Source organism: Scyliorhinus torazame, chromosome 18 (assembly GCF_047496885.1).
Source record: "Scyliorhinus torazame isolate Kashiwa2021f chromosome 18, sScyTor2.1, whole genome shotgun sequence".
Classification (NCBI taxonomy): Eukaryota; Metazoa; Chordata; class Chondrichthyes; order Carcharhiniformes; family Scyliorhinidae; genus Scyliorhinus; species Scyliorhinus torazame.
In genome coordinates this window covers 160,611,796-160,628,667 of record NC_092724.1, presented here as the reverse complement: position 1 = coordinate 160,628,667, position 16,872 = coordinate 160,611,796, and the positions used below count along the sequence as shown (strand labels likewise).

General features: G+C 51.0%; 1 protein-coding gene across 1 annotated transcript in view; it reads left to right on the top strand.

The window, feature by feature from the left end:
• LOC140395694 (sodium/iodide cotransporter-like) overlaps nt 1-16,872 on the top strand; it is a 200,068-nt gene that overhangs the window by 152,382 nt on the left and 30,814 nt on the right. The window lies entirely within an intron of this gene.

The window sequence follows — 16,872 nt, the reverse complement described above, 5'->3', positions numbered from 1 at the left end:
CAGTTTTAGGCTACATTTGTACTCATTGACTTGAATCACATAAATGTTACGGTGCAGGAGGCTATTCAGTCCATTGTACCGGCTCTCCAAATGAGCATTATAACTTAACACCATAAGACATAGAAGCAGAATTAGGCCACTCGGCCCATCGAGTCTGCTCCGCCATTCAATCATGGCTGATATTTTTCTCATCCTCATTCTCCTGCCTTCTCCTTTTATATTGGGCTGGATTCTTTCACCCCTCCCGCTACAAGATCGCCACGGGACAAAGGAGAAGTCTATTGACCTCGGGCAGGATTCTCCGGTCGGTAGGTGAACCTGGCTGGAGAATCCCGCTCATTGTCTCTATTATAATAATCATCGAATAATAATCACCTGTTGAATATCTCGATTAAACCTGCCTCCACCACACTTCTACGTAGTGCATTCCAGAACCAATCCACTTCCAGTGTTTCACCTCACATTTGTTTCTTTTGTAAATCAGTTTAAATCTGTGCCCTCTCGTTCTTAGACCATAAAATCAGAAGACATAGGAGCAGAATTAGGCTACTCGGCCCATCGAGTCTGCTCCGCTATTCAATCATGGCAGATATTTTTCTCATCCTCATTGTCCTGCCTTCTTCTCATAACCCCTGATCCCCTCATTAATCAAGAACCTATCTATCTCGGTCTTAAAGACACTCAGTGATTTGGCCTCCACAGCCTTCTGCAGCAAAGAGTTCCACAGATTCACCACCCTCTGGCTGAAGAAATTCCTCCTCATCTCTGTTTTAAAGATTTTGTCCTCTGCTTCTAGTTTTTCCTACAAGTGGAAACATCCTCTCCATGTTCACTCTATTCCAGCCTCGCAGTATCCTGTAAATTTCAGTAAGATCCCCCCTCATCCATCTAAACTCCAAAGAGTAGAGACCCAGAGTCCTCAACTGTTCCTCATACGACAACCTTCTTGATCCTTTTATGAGCAGGAACAGTTTCTCTCTATCTACTCTGTCCAGCCCCCTCATGATATTGAACATCTCTATCAAATCTCCTCTTGGCCTTCTTCTCTCTAAGGTAAACAGTCCCAACCTCTCCAATCTATCCTCATAGCTGAAGTTTCCCATCCCTGGAACCATTCTTGTAAACCTCTTCTGCACTCTCTCCAATGCGGTAACATCCTTCCTATATTGTGGCATCCAGAACTGAACACAGAACTCCAGCAGAAGTCTAACTAGTGTCTTGTATAAGTTCATCATAAGTTCCATGTACTCTGGGGTCCTACTAATAAAACCCAGGATACTATATCCTTTATTAACATAGAAACAAACAAACAAAATAGAAGCGGAAGTAGGCCATTCGGCCCTTCGAGCCTGCTCCGCCACTCATTACGACCATGGCTCATTATCCAATTCAGTAACTTGTACCCGCTTTCCCTCCATATCCTTTGATCCCTTTAGCCCCAAGAGCTAAATCTAACTCTTCTCCACTGCTCTCTGTCCTGCCACCTTCAAAGATCCATACACATATACACCCAGGTCCCACTCCTCATGAAGCCCCTGAAGAATTTTACCCCTTATTTATATTTTATGTCCATATTCTTCATGAAAATGAATCACCTCAGACTTCTCCGCTTTGAACTTCCTGGGCGGGATTCTCCGCTCCCGCGCCGGTTGGGAGAATCACCTGGATCACCAAATTTTCCCACGACGCCGGTCCGACGCCCTCCCGCGATTCTCCCAAGCGGCGAGAACGGCCCCGTCGAGTTCCGCGTGGCGCAGGCCGGAGAATTGCCCGCGACACCCAAAATGGCGATTCTCCAGCACCCCTGCTATTCTCAAGCCCGGATGGGCCAAGCGGCCAGGCCAAAACGGCAGGGTTCCCCCGGTGCCGTCCACACCTGGTTGCTGCCGGTGGGAACAGCGCGGGAACGCTGGGGGGGCGGCCTGTGGGGGTGGGGCATCCTGCACCGGGGGGGGGCCTCAAATGGGGTCTGGCCCGCAATCGGTGCCCACCGATCGTCGGGCCGTCCTCTCTGAAGTAGGACCTCCTTTCTTCCGCAGCCCCGCAAGATCCGTCTGACATCTTCTTGCGGGGCGGACTCGGAGAGGACGGCAACCACGCATGCGCGGGTGACGGCAGTTATACGGCGCCGACCGTGTCATGTATGCGGCGCCGCCTTTACGTGGCGACAAGGCCTGGCGCGTGTAAATGACGCAGCCCCGCTCCTAGACCATTGTCGGGCCCTGAATCGGTCGGGATAGCGGCCGTTTCGCGCCGTCGTGAACCTCGACGGCGTTCATGACGGCATGGGCACTTAGGCGCGGGAGCGGAGAATCCCGCCCCCTATTTTTTTGATTCATTTACAGGATGTAGGTGTCACTGTTTAGGCCAGCATTTATAGACCATCCCTAGTTGCCTTTGAGAAGGTGGTGGTGAGCTGGTTTTTGACTCACTACAGTCCCTGAAGTGTAGGTACACCCACAGTGCTATTAGGGAGGGAGTTTCAGGGTATTGACCCAGCAGCAGTGAAGGAAAGGCAATACATTTCATTCATCCAGGCAAGTGTATTTTATGGAGTATTCCATCACACTCCTGACTTGTGCCTTGTAGATGGTGGACAGGCTCAGGGGAGTCAGGAGGTGAGTTACTCTCCGCAGGATTCCCAGCCTCTGACCTGCTCTTGTAGCCACAGTATTTATATGGCTCGTCAAGTTACATTTCTGGTCAATGGTAACCCCCAGGGTGTTGATAGTAGGAGATTCAATAATTTACTTTTAAATGTATTTTATTACAAACATGTATCAAAACAGGTTACAGCAAATAAACACCCCGGGAAACATACTTCCCAGCAATTAACTACACAGTCTGTACAGTTTCTTTCCCCTTTTCACCGCCCCCCACCCCCTCCTCTCCTGTGATGAACAGTTCCTCAAATACAGTCACAAACAACAAAGCCCCCAGCAGAAAGTGAAATATGAAAAACAGAGAGACAGCGAATAGTTAAGTCAAAGTATAGATTGATTCCGGAAAGAGAGAGAGAGAGATGGCCGAAAATCCATTGCGGTTATACCACATCATATCAGACTTTAGCCATCTATCTACACCCCAATGTAATTCTAATTGGGTTGGATTAACATCAAATGAGTTTGATTTGAGGGTTAATTGTCACTCATTAATAGGCAACATTAACCTAAAATGTATTCTTGTATGAGCTATGAAATGCGATTTGGCTTCCTAATCGCAAGCTGCTTGAACTGGTTTGTTGCTGAGGACAATAGCGCCTTTAGGTTACTGGGCCATTGCCATGGAACCTGCCCTGTCCTTGGTCACTTTATCTTGCAAATGTATTTATTAGCTGTATAAGAATGCTGTTTTAATCTATCTGTTTCTGTGTTCTGTTGAAGCTATGTTTTGAAATGCTGAATGTGTTCTTTGAAATGACCTGAGGTTATGAGTGAGTTTTAAAACGGTATTTAATAGACTAGGGGCTTAATGCTAAATAGCTATCTTTTACCTATAGAAAATAGCTGGTTTCTACAGAGTCCCTTAACTCATACTTTATCAGGAAGTCGGACAGTTCACCCAACCAAGCCGCTACACCCAGCAAAATTCGCCTCCGTGCAATCAGAGAGATGAAGGCCATGATATCGGCCTTCCTCCTCTCCATGAGCTCCGACTTCTCTGAAACCCCAAATATCACCACCAAAGGATCCAGATCCACTCCCTCCTCCACTATCCTGGCTAAGGCCACGATCAGAATCTTCCCAATTTTTCGCAACCCTAAAACATGTGCGCGTGACTTGCTGGCCCCCCGCCCACACCTCTCACACTCATCTGCTACCACTGAAAGAACCCACTCATTCTCACCCAGGTCATAAACACCCTGTGCATGACCTTAAACTGTATCCCCGCTAGGTCACTGTCTGTGCGGAGTCTGCACGTTCTCCCCATGTCTGTGTGGGTTTCCTCAGGGTGCTCCGGTTTCCTCCCACAGTCCAAAGACATGCAGGATTGGCTATGATAAATTGCCCTTAGTGACCAAAAAGGTTAGGAGGGGTTATTGGGTTACGGGGATAGGGTGGAAGTGAGGGCTTAAGTGGGTCGGTGCAGATTCGATGGGCCGGATGTCTCCTTCTGCACTGTATGTTTTATGTTCTATGTATCAGGCTCACCCTGGCACTAGAGGAGGTCCCGTTTACCCTATGCAGTGCCTCACCCCATACTCCCCAATTGATCTCCTCTCCCAACTCCGCTTCCCATTTCTGGGGAAGTGGGGTCATCATACGTTCAGTCTGTCTGGAGGCTTTTGGACCTCCTCAGCTCTGGCGGTGCGGCGGGTACGGGCATTGTAGTTGTTGACTCCGAGAGCGTGTTGTCTGGAGCTTCGGTCCGGCGTGTCGGCGACGGTTGAGGGATGGGGGTAGGCAGGGGTGGGGGGGGTGGATGGCGGCAGTGTAGGCGCGGGACAGTACAGGAGCCCCAGGGGGGCGTTAGGGATTCGGGGGGTGGTGGTAGGCGGTGGGGAGGGGGGCGTCTTAACATGGGAACCAGCGGGCACAAGGTCCCGGAGGGAGACCGTATCTTGCCGTCCGTCTTGGTGCGCGACGTAGGCATATTGGGGGTTGGTGTGCAGCAGCTGGACCCTCTTGACCAGGGGGCCGGTCTTATGGCTCCTCGTATGCTTCCGGAGAAGGACAGTTCCCGGGGTTGCCAGCCAGGATGGAAGCGAGACCCCGGAGATGGACTTCCTAGGGAAGACAAACAAACGGTCGTGAGGGGTCTCGTTCGTGGCTGTGCAGAGGAGTGATCTAATGGAGTGGAGCGCGTCGGGGAGGACCTCCTGCCAGCGGGGAATCTGGAGACTTCTAAACCGAAGGGCAAGAAGAACGGCCTTCCATACCATCGCGTTCTCCTGCTCTACCTGCCAGTTTCCCTGCGGGTTGTAGCTCATAGTTCTGCTTGAGGCGATGCCCTTGCTGAGCAGGTACTGACGCAGCTCATCGCTCATGAAAGAGATGCCCCTGTGGACTTCCGGGTGCGGCTATGCAGAGCTAGGTCGCATATTCGGTAGCTCCTGCTTGGAACGGACTTTTGGGCTCGTTACAGGGCCCCCACGGCATTTGTTTGCCATTTCCCGGTGTGAGAAGAAGGCTGCAATATTCCCCCAACAGTGTCCCCCAGGAAGGATATGTCTCTTGGTTGCCAGACACGGCAGAAACAGTAAAAGATTTGGCTGCAACTGCAGGATAAACAGGGCCTCTTCCAGCATGCAGGCGGGGGAAGGGCAAGCTTAAAGCTGCAAGCTGACCTGAGGGCCTGTATCAAAGGTGAATTCTAGCAGCAGAGGGAACAACTGTGAAAAGATCTCATCAAGGCCACTGAAGGGACTTCCGGTTGCGGTGATGCCGAGCTAGCCGCACGTTTCGGCGGCTCCAGCTCCGACGGACCTTCGGGCTCTTTTAAGAGCCCCAACGGGGAATTTTTCGACGACGCAACCCGGTGTGGGGTGTGTGAGAAGGGAGTCCCCCCCCCAAACGAAGGAGGAAAAAACCGGTGGCGGTGGCTGCAGCGCGAGGAATCGTCGACCAAAGGGTCAGAAAGAGAGAAGTACAAGATGGCGGCGGAGAAAGCGCAGGCGACATGGGGGCCTGAGCAGGATGAAATTGTGAGACGGTGCGTGGAGCTGCTGAAGAGGGAGGTGCTGACCCCGTTGCTACAGGCAATTGAGGGGCTCAAGGAGACACTAAAGACCCAGGAGACAGAGCTCCGTGTGGTGGAGCAGACGGTGACAGATATTGAGGACGAGATCCTGGGCCTGGCGGTTAAGACACAGACGCACGAGGCACTTCATAAAAAGTGTACTGAAAGGATCGAGGCCCTAGAAAATGGAGCGCGAAGGAAGAACCTTTGGATACTGGGTCTCCCTGAGGGTGTGGAAGGAGTGGACTGTGGAGCGTACGCAAGTACGATACTGAGCTCACTGATGGGTGCTGAGGCCCCTACGGGTCACTTGGAGGTGGAGTGGGCAAATCGGATTCCGGCGAGAAGACCAAAAGCGGGAGAACCACCCAGGGCGATAATCGTGCGATTTTACCGCCTTAAGGAGAGAGAAGAGGTCCTGAGATGGGCTAAAAAGGTGCGGAGTAGCAGATGGGAGAATGCAGTGGTACGGGTATACCAGGATTGGAGTGCGGAGGTGGCGAGCTTCAACCGAGCCAAAGAGGTGTTGCATAAAAGGAAGGTGAAGTTCGGGATGCTGCAGCCGGCAAGACTATGGGTCACGTATCAGGAGAGACACCATTATTTCGAGACGGCGGAGGAAGCATGGACCTTCATCAAAGAAGAGAAATTGGATCGGAACTGAGGGACTGATGCTGCAGGAAATGTTATTGTTAATGTTATGGTTGAAGTTAATTGAGAAGTAAATTGGGAAGGGGGAGACATTGGGGAAATGTGGGCGCCGGTGAGGGGGGAAAGACGGGACATAGTTGGAGAATGGGGAAGGGGAGGGGGAGGGGAAAGGGAGCTGCGCCATAAGAGGCGGGTCAGGTAAAGGGATGTTCCCGCGCCAGAAAGAATAAGGCGGGAAGACAGGCGCAAGGCGGATGGGAGTTCCCCACACGGGGGGGTTGAGGAGTGAGCAGGAGTAGCCGGGGTCAGTTGAAGTCAGCTGACTTACGGAAGTAATATGGGGGGAGCAATCATGCTAGAAAGAGATCTAGCGGGGAGGGGCGGGGGGGACAACTGGGTTGCTGCTGCAGAAATCCAAAAGGAAATGGCTAAAGAGTGGGTGGGCGGGGGGAGCGAGCGGGAGCGCGGAGGCGGGATATGGGACTGGCCTAGAGAAGGTAATGGCTAGTCGACACGGGAGGGGGGCAGGTAGCCCCCTAGTGAGGCTGATCACGTGGAACGTGAGAGGCCTGAACGGACCGATTAAAAGGGCCCGAGTACTCGCGCATTTGAAAGGACTAAGGGCAGACGTGGTTATGCTCCAAGAGACGCACCTAAAGGTGGCGGACCAAGTTAGGTTAAGAAAGGATGGGTGGGACAGGTGTTCCACTCAGGACTGGACGCAAAGAATAGAGGGGTGGCCATTTTGGTGGGGAAACGGGTAGCATTTGAAGCAAAGAACATCGTAGCAGATAGCGGAGGTAGATATGTAATGGTGAGTGGCAGGCTGGAGGGAATGGAGGTCGTGTTGGTTAATGTGTATGCCCCAAACTGGGACGATGCGGGATTTATGAGATGGATGCTGGGGCGTATACCAGACCTGGAGGTAGGAAACTTGATTTTAGGAGGGGACTTTAATACGGTGCTGGACCCGGGGCTAGATAGATCCAGCTCAAGGACGGGAAGAAGGCTGGCAGCGGCCAAGGTACTTAAAGGGTTTATGGACCAAATGGGGGGAGTGGATCCATGGCGATTTCTTAGACCTAGGGCTAGGGAGTTTTCCTTCTTCTCCCATGTCCATAAAATGTAATCCCGGATAGATTCTTTTGTTTTGGGAAGGTCGTTGATCTCTAGGGTGGAAGAAGCTGAGTACTCAGCCATAGCGGTTTCGGATCATGCCCCACATTGGGTGGACCTGGAATTAGGGGAGGAAAGGGAGCAGAGAACACTTTGGCGATTAGATGTGGGACTGATGGCGGATGAGGGAGTGTGTGCAAGAGTGCGGGGGTGTATTGAGAGATACCTGGAGGTCAATGACGACGGCGAGGTCCCTGTGGGAGTGGTATGGGAAGCACTAAAAGCGGTGGTCAGAGGAGAGCTGATCTCCATTGGGGCCCACAAAAGGAAAACAGAGGCCAAGGAAAGGGAACGATTACTGGGGGAGATTTTAAGGGTGGATAGGGAATTTGCAGAGACCCCGGAGGAGGAATTGTACAGGGAGAGGAGACGACTCCAGACGGAATTTGACCTTCTGACCACCAGAAAGGCGGAGGTACTGTGGAGGAAGGCACAGGGGAGGAGGTATGAATATGGGGAAAAGGCTAGTCGCCTGTTGGCTCATCAATTGCGAAAGAGGGCAGCAGCGAGGGAGATAGGAGGAATTAGAGACGAAAGGGGAGACACGGTGCGAAGGGCAGGGAAGGTAAATGAGGTGTTCAAGACCTTCTATGAGGAACTGTATAGGTCTCAACCCCCAGAGGGAGAGGAGGGGATGCGGCAGTTCCTGGACCAATTGAGGTTCCCGAAAGTGGAGGAGCGGGGGGTGGTAGGCCTGGGGGCACCGATTGGGGTGGACGAGGTTATTAAGGGACTGGGAAGCATGCAAGCAGGGAAGGCCCCGGGACCAGACGGGTTCCCGGTGGAATATTACAGAAAATATGTGGACTTGTTGGCCCCGTTGATGGTGAGGACGTTCAATGAGGCCAGGGAAGGGGGGACTCTACCCCCGACGATGTCGGAGGCGACGATATCATTAATTTTGAAGAGGGATAAAGATCCGTTGCAGTGCGGGTCCTATAGACCCATTTCATTATTGAACGTGGACGCCAAATTGTTGGCAAAGGTACTGGCATCGAGGATAGAGGACTGTGTCCCGGGGGTGGTGCACGAAGACCAGACCGGGTTCGTAAAAGGGAGACAACTGAATGTTAACGTGTGACGACTATTAGGGGTGATAATGATGCCCCCAGTGGAGGGGGAGGCAGAGATAGTGGCGGCAATGGACGCAGAGAAGGCATTTGATAGGGTGGAGTGGGAGTATTTATGGGAAGTGTTAAGGAGGTTTGGGTTTGGGAACAGGTTTATTAGCTGGGTTAGACTTCTTTATGGGGCTCCAACGGCAAGTGTAGTTACAGGTCGACATAGATCGGAGTATTTCCGACTATATAGGGGAACAAGACAGGGATGCCCGCTGTCTCCATTGTTGTTCGCGTTGGCAATTGAACCTCTGGCCATGGCGTTGAGAGACTCCAGGAAATGGAGAGGGGTGATTAGAGGGGGAGAAGAACACCGAGTCTCGTTATACGCGGATGACCTATTGTTATACGTGTCGGACCCAGCGGGGGGGATGATAGAGGTTATGCGAATTTTGAGGGGGTTCATGGATTTCTCGGGGTATATGCTAAACATGGGGAAGAGTGAATTATTTGTGATACATCCAGGGGACCAGAGTAGAGAGATAGAAGGCTTGCCTCTAAGGAAAGTGGAAAGAAACTTCCGATACCTGGGGATTCAGATCGCTAGGAGCTGGGGGACCTTGCACAGACTTAATCTGACACGGTTGGTAGAACAAATGGAGGAGGACTTCAAGAGGTGGGACATGCAGCCTCTATCGCTGGCGGGCAGGGTGCAAGCAATTAAGATGATGGTCCTCCCGAGGTTCTTATTTGTATTTCAATGTCTCCCTATACTAATCACCAAGACCTTTTTTAATAAAATAGACAGGAGCATCACGAGCTTCGTGTGAGCAGGGAAAGTTCTGAGAGTAAGGAGGGGGTTCCTTCAGCGTAGTAGGGACAGAGGAGGATTGGCACTACCGAACTTGGGCGATTACTATTGGCCGCCAATGTGGCAATGATACGTAAATGGATGATGGAGGGTGAGGGAGCGGCGTGGAAAAGACTGGAGAGAAAGTCCTGTAAAGGGACGAGTTTAGAGGCGCTGGTGACGGCGCCGCTACCGATCTCACCTAAAAAGTTTACCACAAACCCGGTGGTGGCGGCAACATTGAATATCTGGGGACAGTGGAGGCGACAGAGAGGGGTGCGGGGAGCCCTGGTGGGGTCCCCAATCAGGAACAACCATAGGTTCGCCCCAGGAAGAATGGATGGAGGATTTCAGAGCTGGTACCAGTTGGGAATTAGGAGGGTGGGAGATTTATTTATAGATGGGACTTTTGCGAGCTTGGGAGCATTGGAGGAAAAGTATAAGTTGCCCCGGGGAAATTTCTTGAGATATATGCAGGTGAGGGCGTTTACTAGACAACAGGTGAGGGAATTTCCGTTGCTCCCGACGCAGGGGATACAGGACAGGGTGCTTTCAGGGGTGTGGGTTGGAGAGGGCAAGGTGTCAGAGATTTACCGAGAGATGAGGGAAGAGGGGGAAGAGTCGGTGGGCGAACTAAAAGGAAAGTAGGAAGAAGAACTAGGGGAGGAGATAGAGGAGGGTATGTGGGCTGATGCCCTAAGCAGGGTAAATTCCTCTTCCTCATGCGCCAGGCTTAGCATGATTCAATTTAAGGTGCTACATAGAGCACACATAACGGGGGCAAGATTGAGCAGGTTCTTTGGAGTGGAGGACAAATGTGGGAGGTATGGCGGGAGCCCGGCAAACCATGCACATATGTTTTGGGCGTGCCCGGCACTGGAAGGGTATTGGAAGGGAGTGACGGGAGTGATTTCGCGGGTGGTGAAGGCCCGGGTCAAACCAGGCTGGGGGTTAGCTCTATTTGGAGTTGCGGAAGAGCCGGGAGTGCAGGAGGCGAAAAAGGCCGACGTTGTGGCCTTTGCGTCCCTAGTAGCCCGGCGCAGGATCCTACTCATGTGGGAGGAGGCGAAACCCGCCGGACTGGAGGCCTGGGTAAATGATATGGCGGGGTTCATTAAACTGGAGCAGATAAAGTTTGCCCTGAGAGGATCGGCTCAAGGGTTCACCAGGCGGTGGCAGCCATTTCTCGACTACCTAGGGGAACGTTAGAGGGAATACAGATGACCAGCAGCAGCAACCCAGGGGGAAGGGGGGGGGGGGGGAGTTTAGTTTAGTTTAGGTCAAAGATAAAGGGGTTTTGTTACTTGTGTATTGTTAAAAATTTCTGTATTGTTATTGTTGCGTTTGCTTTGTAAGAGGGGAAAAATTGTTGTTTGGGAAAAAAATTTCAATAAAACATATTTTTTTTTAAAAAAAGAAAGAGATGCCCCTGTGGACTTATGCAGGGAAACCGAACTTGGTGAAAATGCTGTGCAGTGCCTTTATAACAGTGGCCGAGGTCATGTTGGGACATGGGATAGCGAAGGGGAAGCGGGAGTACTCGTCAATGACTGTCAGTAAGTATATATTGCGGTTGGTGAAAGCGAGGGGCCCTTTGAAGTCGATACTGAGGTGCTCATAGGGACGGGTGGCCTTTACCAGGTGGGCCTTGTCTGGTCGGTAGAAGTGCGGTTTGCAGTCTGCGCAGACTTGGCAATCCCTGGTCATGGCCCTGACCTGCTCGGTGGAGTAGGGCAGATTGCAAGCCTTAATCAAGTGGATAAGCCGAGTGACCCCCGGGTGACAGAGGTCATCGTGGATAGCCTGAAGTCGGTCATCTTGCGCGCTGGCGCATGTGCCGTGGGACAGGGCATCTGAGGGTTCGTTGAGCTTCCCAGGACGATACTTGATATCATAAGTATAGGTGGAGAGTTCGATCCTCCACCTCAAGATTTTGTTGTTTTTAATTTTGCCCCGTTGCGCGTTGTCGAACATAAAGGCTACCGACCGTTGGTCGGTGACGAGGGTGAACCTCCTACCGACTAGGTAGCGCCTCCAATGCCGCATCGCTTCCACATTGGCTTGCGCTTCCTTCTCGACAGAGGATTGTCGAATCTCGGAGGCGTGGAGGGTTCTAGAAAAGAAGGCTACTGGCCTGCCCGCTGTAATAATATCCACGCATGTATCTAATGAAGTGCAGACAGGCAGTGATTGACACACAGGAGGACCAGTGAGCACAAGGCACGGTGCAGCCAATCACCAGACAGGACACCACCACTATAAAGCCAGAGGGCACTAGGTTTCCCGCTCTCTCAGGACCCAGCCACTGAGACAGTCAGAGCTAGCACAGTGCAAACACCATGCGGTAGCTAGTAAGTCTGGTCAGGCTAGTACAGGGTCTCCAGTCAGTTCAGTATAGTGTCGATCCACAGTTAAATATGTATGTTAGTTCTATCATTCAATAAAACCGTGTTGGATCTTCTCCAGTGTTAGAGGTCTGTTTCTCGCATCGCTGCATCAAGTGCAGTCCACACCGAACCGACCTGCATAATACATCACCCGCCTGGTTGAGGGTGGCGGCCAGGGCGACGTCTGACGCATCGCTCTCTACCTGGAAGGGGACGGACTCGTCCACCGCGGCCTTAGTGATATCAGCCTTAATGCGGCTGAAGGCCGAGCGGGCCTCAACAGTCAGGGGGAATATAGTGGCTTTGATAAGTGGACGGGCTTTGTCCGCATGGTTGGGGTCCCACCGGGCGTAATAGGAGAATAGCCCCAGGCAGCGTTTCAGGGCCTTGAGGCTGTGGGGAAGGGGAAGTTCCATGAGGGGGTGCATGCGGTCGGGGTCGGGCCCTAGGACCCCGTTTTCCACGACATAGCCAAGGATGGCTAGCAGGGTTGTGCGGAAAACGCACTTCTCCTTGTTACATGTGAGGTTGAGGAATGGGGTGGTCAGGAGGAACCTCTGAAGGTTGACGTTGTGGTCCTGCTGATCATGGCCGCAGATGGTAACATTGCCCAAGTACGGGTATGTAGCCCGCAGCCCGTACATAGAACATAGAAAATACAGCACAGAACAGGCCCTTCGGCCCACGATGTTGTGCCAAACCTTTGTCCTAGATTAATCATAGATTATCATCGAATCCACAGTGCAGAAGGAGGCCACCCGGCCCCCCGAGTCCGCACCGGCCCCCGGGAAGAGCACCCCACCCAAACCCAACACCCCCACCCAACACCAAGGGCAACTTTGGACATTAAGGGCAATTTATCATTGGCCAATTCACCTAACCTGCACATCTTTGGACTGTGGGAAGAAACCGGAGCACCCGGAGGAAACCCACGCAGACACGGGGAGGACGTGCAGACTCCGCACAGACAGTGACCCAAGCCGGAATCGAACCTGGGACCCTGGAGCTGTGAAGCATTGTGCTATCCACAATGCTACCGTGCTGCCCTTAAGAACAAATAAATCTACACTATATCATTTTACCGTAATCCATGTACCTATCCAATAGCTGCTTGAAGGTCCCTAATGTTTCCGACTCAACTACTTCCACAGGCAGTGCATTCCATGCCCCCACTACTCTCTGGGTAAAGAACCTACCTCTGATATCCCTCCTATATCTTCCACCTTTCACCTTAAATTTATGTCCCCTTGTAATGGTTTGTTCCACCCGGGGAAAAAGTCTCTGACTGTCTATTCTATCTATTCCCCTGATCATCTTGTAAACCTCTATCAAGTCGCCCCTCATCCTTCTCCGTTCTAATGAGAAAAGGCCTAGCACCCTCAATCTTTCCTCGTACGACCTACTCTCCATTCCAGGCAACATCCTGGTAAATCTTCTTTGCACCTTTTCCAAAGCTTCCACATCCTTCCTAAAATGAGGCGACCAGAACTGTATACAGTACTCCAAATGTGGCCTTACCAAAGTTTTGTACAGCTGCATCATCACCTCACGGCTCTTAAATTCAATCCCTCTGTTAATGAACGCGAGCACACCATAGGCCCTTCTTCACAGCTCTATCCACTTGAGTGGCAACTTTCAAAGATGTATGAACATAGACCCCAAGATCTCTCTGCTCCTCCACATTGCCAAGAACTCTGCCGTTAACCCTGTATTCCGCATTCATATTTGTCCTTCCAAAATGGACAACCTCACACTTTTCAGGGTTAAACTCCATCTGCCACTTCTCAGCCCAGCTCTGCATCCTATCTATGTCTCTTTGCAGCCGACAACAGCCCTCCTCACTATCCACAACTCCACCAATCTTCGCATCGTCTGCAAATTTACTGACCCACCCTTCAACTCCCTCATCCAAGTCATTAATGAAAATCACAAACAGCAGAGGACCCAGAACTGATCCCTGCGGTACGCCACTGGTAACTGGGATCCAGGCTGAATATTTACCATCCACCACCACTCTCTGACTTCTATCGGTTAGCCAGTTCGTTATCCAACTGGCCAAATTTCCCACTATCCCATGCCTCCTTACTTTCTGCATAAGCCTACCATGGGGAACCTTATCAAATGCCTTACTAAAATCCATGTACACTACATCCACTGCTTTACCTTCATCCACATGCTTGGTCACCTCCTCAAAGAATTCAATAAGACTTGTAAGGCAAGACCTACCCCTCACAAATCCGTGCTGACTATCCCTAATCAAGTAGTGTCTTTCCAGATGCTCAGAAATCCTATCCTTCAGTACCCTTTCCATTACTTTGCCTACCACCGAAGTAAGACTAACTGGCCTGTAATTCCCAGGGTTATCCCTAGTCCCTTTTTTGAACAGGGGCACGACATTCGCCACTCTCCAATCCCCTGGTACCACCCCTGTTGACAGTGAGGACGAAAAGATCATTGCCAACGGCTCTGCAATTTCATCTCTTGCTTCCCATAGAATCCTTGGATATATCCCGTCAGGCCCGGGGGACTTGTCTATCCTCAAGTTTTTCAAAATGCCCAACACATCTTCCTTCCTAACAAGTATTTCCTCAAGCTTACCAATCTGTTTCACACTGTCCTCTCCAACAATATCGCCCCTCTCATTTGTAAATACAGAAGAAAAGTACTCGTTCAAGACCTCTCCTATCTCTTCAGACTCAATACACAATCTCCCGCTACTGTCCTTGATCGGACCTACCCTCGCTCTAGTCATTCTCATATTTCTCACATATGTGTAAAAGGCCTTGGGGTTTTCCTTGATCCTACCCGCCAAAGATTGTTCATGCCCTCTCTTAGCTCTCCTAATCCCTTTCTTCAGTTCCCTCCTGGCTATCTTGTATCCCTCCAATGCCCTGTCTGAACCTTGTTTCCTCAGCCTTACACAAGTCTCCTTTTTCCTCTTAACAAGACATTCAACCTCTCTTGTCAACCATGGTTCCCTCACTCGACGATCTCTTCCCTGCCTGACAGGGACATACATATCAAGGACACGTAGCACCTGTTCCTTGAACAAGTTCCACATTTCACTTGTGTCCTTCCCTGACAGCCTATGTTCCCAACTTATGCACTTCAATTCTTGTCTGACAACATCGTATTTACCCTTCCCCCAATTGTAAACCTTGCCCTGTTGCACGTACCTATCCCTCTCCATTACTAAAGTGAAAGTCACAGAATTGTGGTCACTATCTCCAAAATGCTCCCCCACTAACAAATCTATCACTTGCCCTGGTTCATTACCCAGTACTAAATCCAATATTGCCCCTCCTCTGGTCTGACAATCTACATACTGTGTTAGAAAAGCTTCCTGGACACACCGCACAAACACCACCCCATCCAAACTATTTGATCTAAAGAGTTTCCACTCAATATTTGGGAAGTTAAAGTCGCCCATGACTACTACCCTATGACTTCTGCACCTTTCCAAAATCTGTTTCCCAATCTGTTCCTCCACATCTCTGCTACTATTGGGGGGCCTATAGAAAACTCCTAACAAGGTGACTGCTCCTTTCCTATTTCTGACTTCAACCCATACTACCTCAATAGGGTGATACTCCTCGAACTGCCTTTCTGCAGCTGTTATACTATCTCTAATTAATAATGCCACCCCCCCCCCCCACCTCTTTTACCACCCTCCCTAATCTTATTGAAACGTCTATAACCAGGGACCTCCAACAACCATTTCTGCCCCTCTTCTATCCAAGTTTCCGTGATGGCCACCACATCGTAGTCCCAAGTACCGATCCATGCCTTAAGTTCACCCACCTTATTCCTGATGCTTCTTGCGTTGAAGTATACACACTTCAACCCATCTCCGTGCCTGCAAGTACTCTCCTTTGTCAGTGTTCCCTTCCCCACTGCCTCACTACACGCATTTGGCCGAATGGTACTGGTCCACCATTCGGTCCATCGTTCTCTGGAAGACCGAGACCCCCATTAGTAACACCGAAAGGGACCCTGAGGAAGTGGAAGAGTCGGTCAGCTGCTTCAAAAGCAGTGTAGTGGCGATCTTCCAGGCGGATCGGGATCTGGTGGTAGGCAGACTTCAGATCTACTGTGGAGAACACCCAGTACTGTGCGATCTGGTTGACCATCTCTGCTATGCGGGGGAGGGGGTACGCATCAAAATTGCGTGAACCGTTTTATGGTCTGGCTGTAGTCCACAACCATCCGATTCTTTTCCCCGGTCCTGACAACCACCATTTGTGCTCTCCAGGGGCTGTTGCTGGCCTCGATAACCCCCACCCTCAAGAGTCGCTGGACCTCCGACTTGATAAAAATCTGTCTTGTGCACTGTACCGCCTGCTCCTGGTGGTGACGGGCTTACAGTCGGGGGTGAGGTTCGCAAAGAGCGAAGGGGGAGTGACCTTAAGGGTTGCGAGGCGACATACAGTGAGAGGGGGTAGGGATCCGCCGAACTTTAGGGTCAGGCTTCGGTGACTGCATTGGAAGTAGAGTCCAAGCAGTAGGGGGGCGTAGAGGTGAGGGAGGACATACAGTTTAAAATGGGTGTACTCAGTGCCCTGTATCGCGAGGTTCACGCCACAGTACCCCCGGATCTGTACCAAATGGGATCCGGAGGCAAGGGTGATTGTCTGGGACGCAGGGTAGATGTGGAGGGAGCAGAGCCCTACCACCCCTACTCCTGTGATGTTCTTGTTGGATGCCTTGATTTATATTACAAGAACACTGGTAGCTAAAGCTATAAACAATTTATTGATATTAACTGTGGTAAACTACATACAAAACAACAGATGAATAATAGATGTTTTAGCACAGTGGGCTAAATAGCTGGAATGCAATGCAGAACAATGCCAGCAGCGCAGGTTCGATTCCCGTACTGGCCTCCCCAAACTGGCGCCGGAATGTGGCGACTGGGAGCTTTTCACAGTAACTTCATTGAAGTCTACTTGTGACAATAAGCGATTATTATTATTATTGTATGATCATGCATAAAAAATGTCTCTCTCCAGCTTCCTCCAGCCAGTCTGTGTGGTCAGCTGATTAACATTCACTTGTATACTAGGGAGACTCC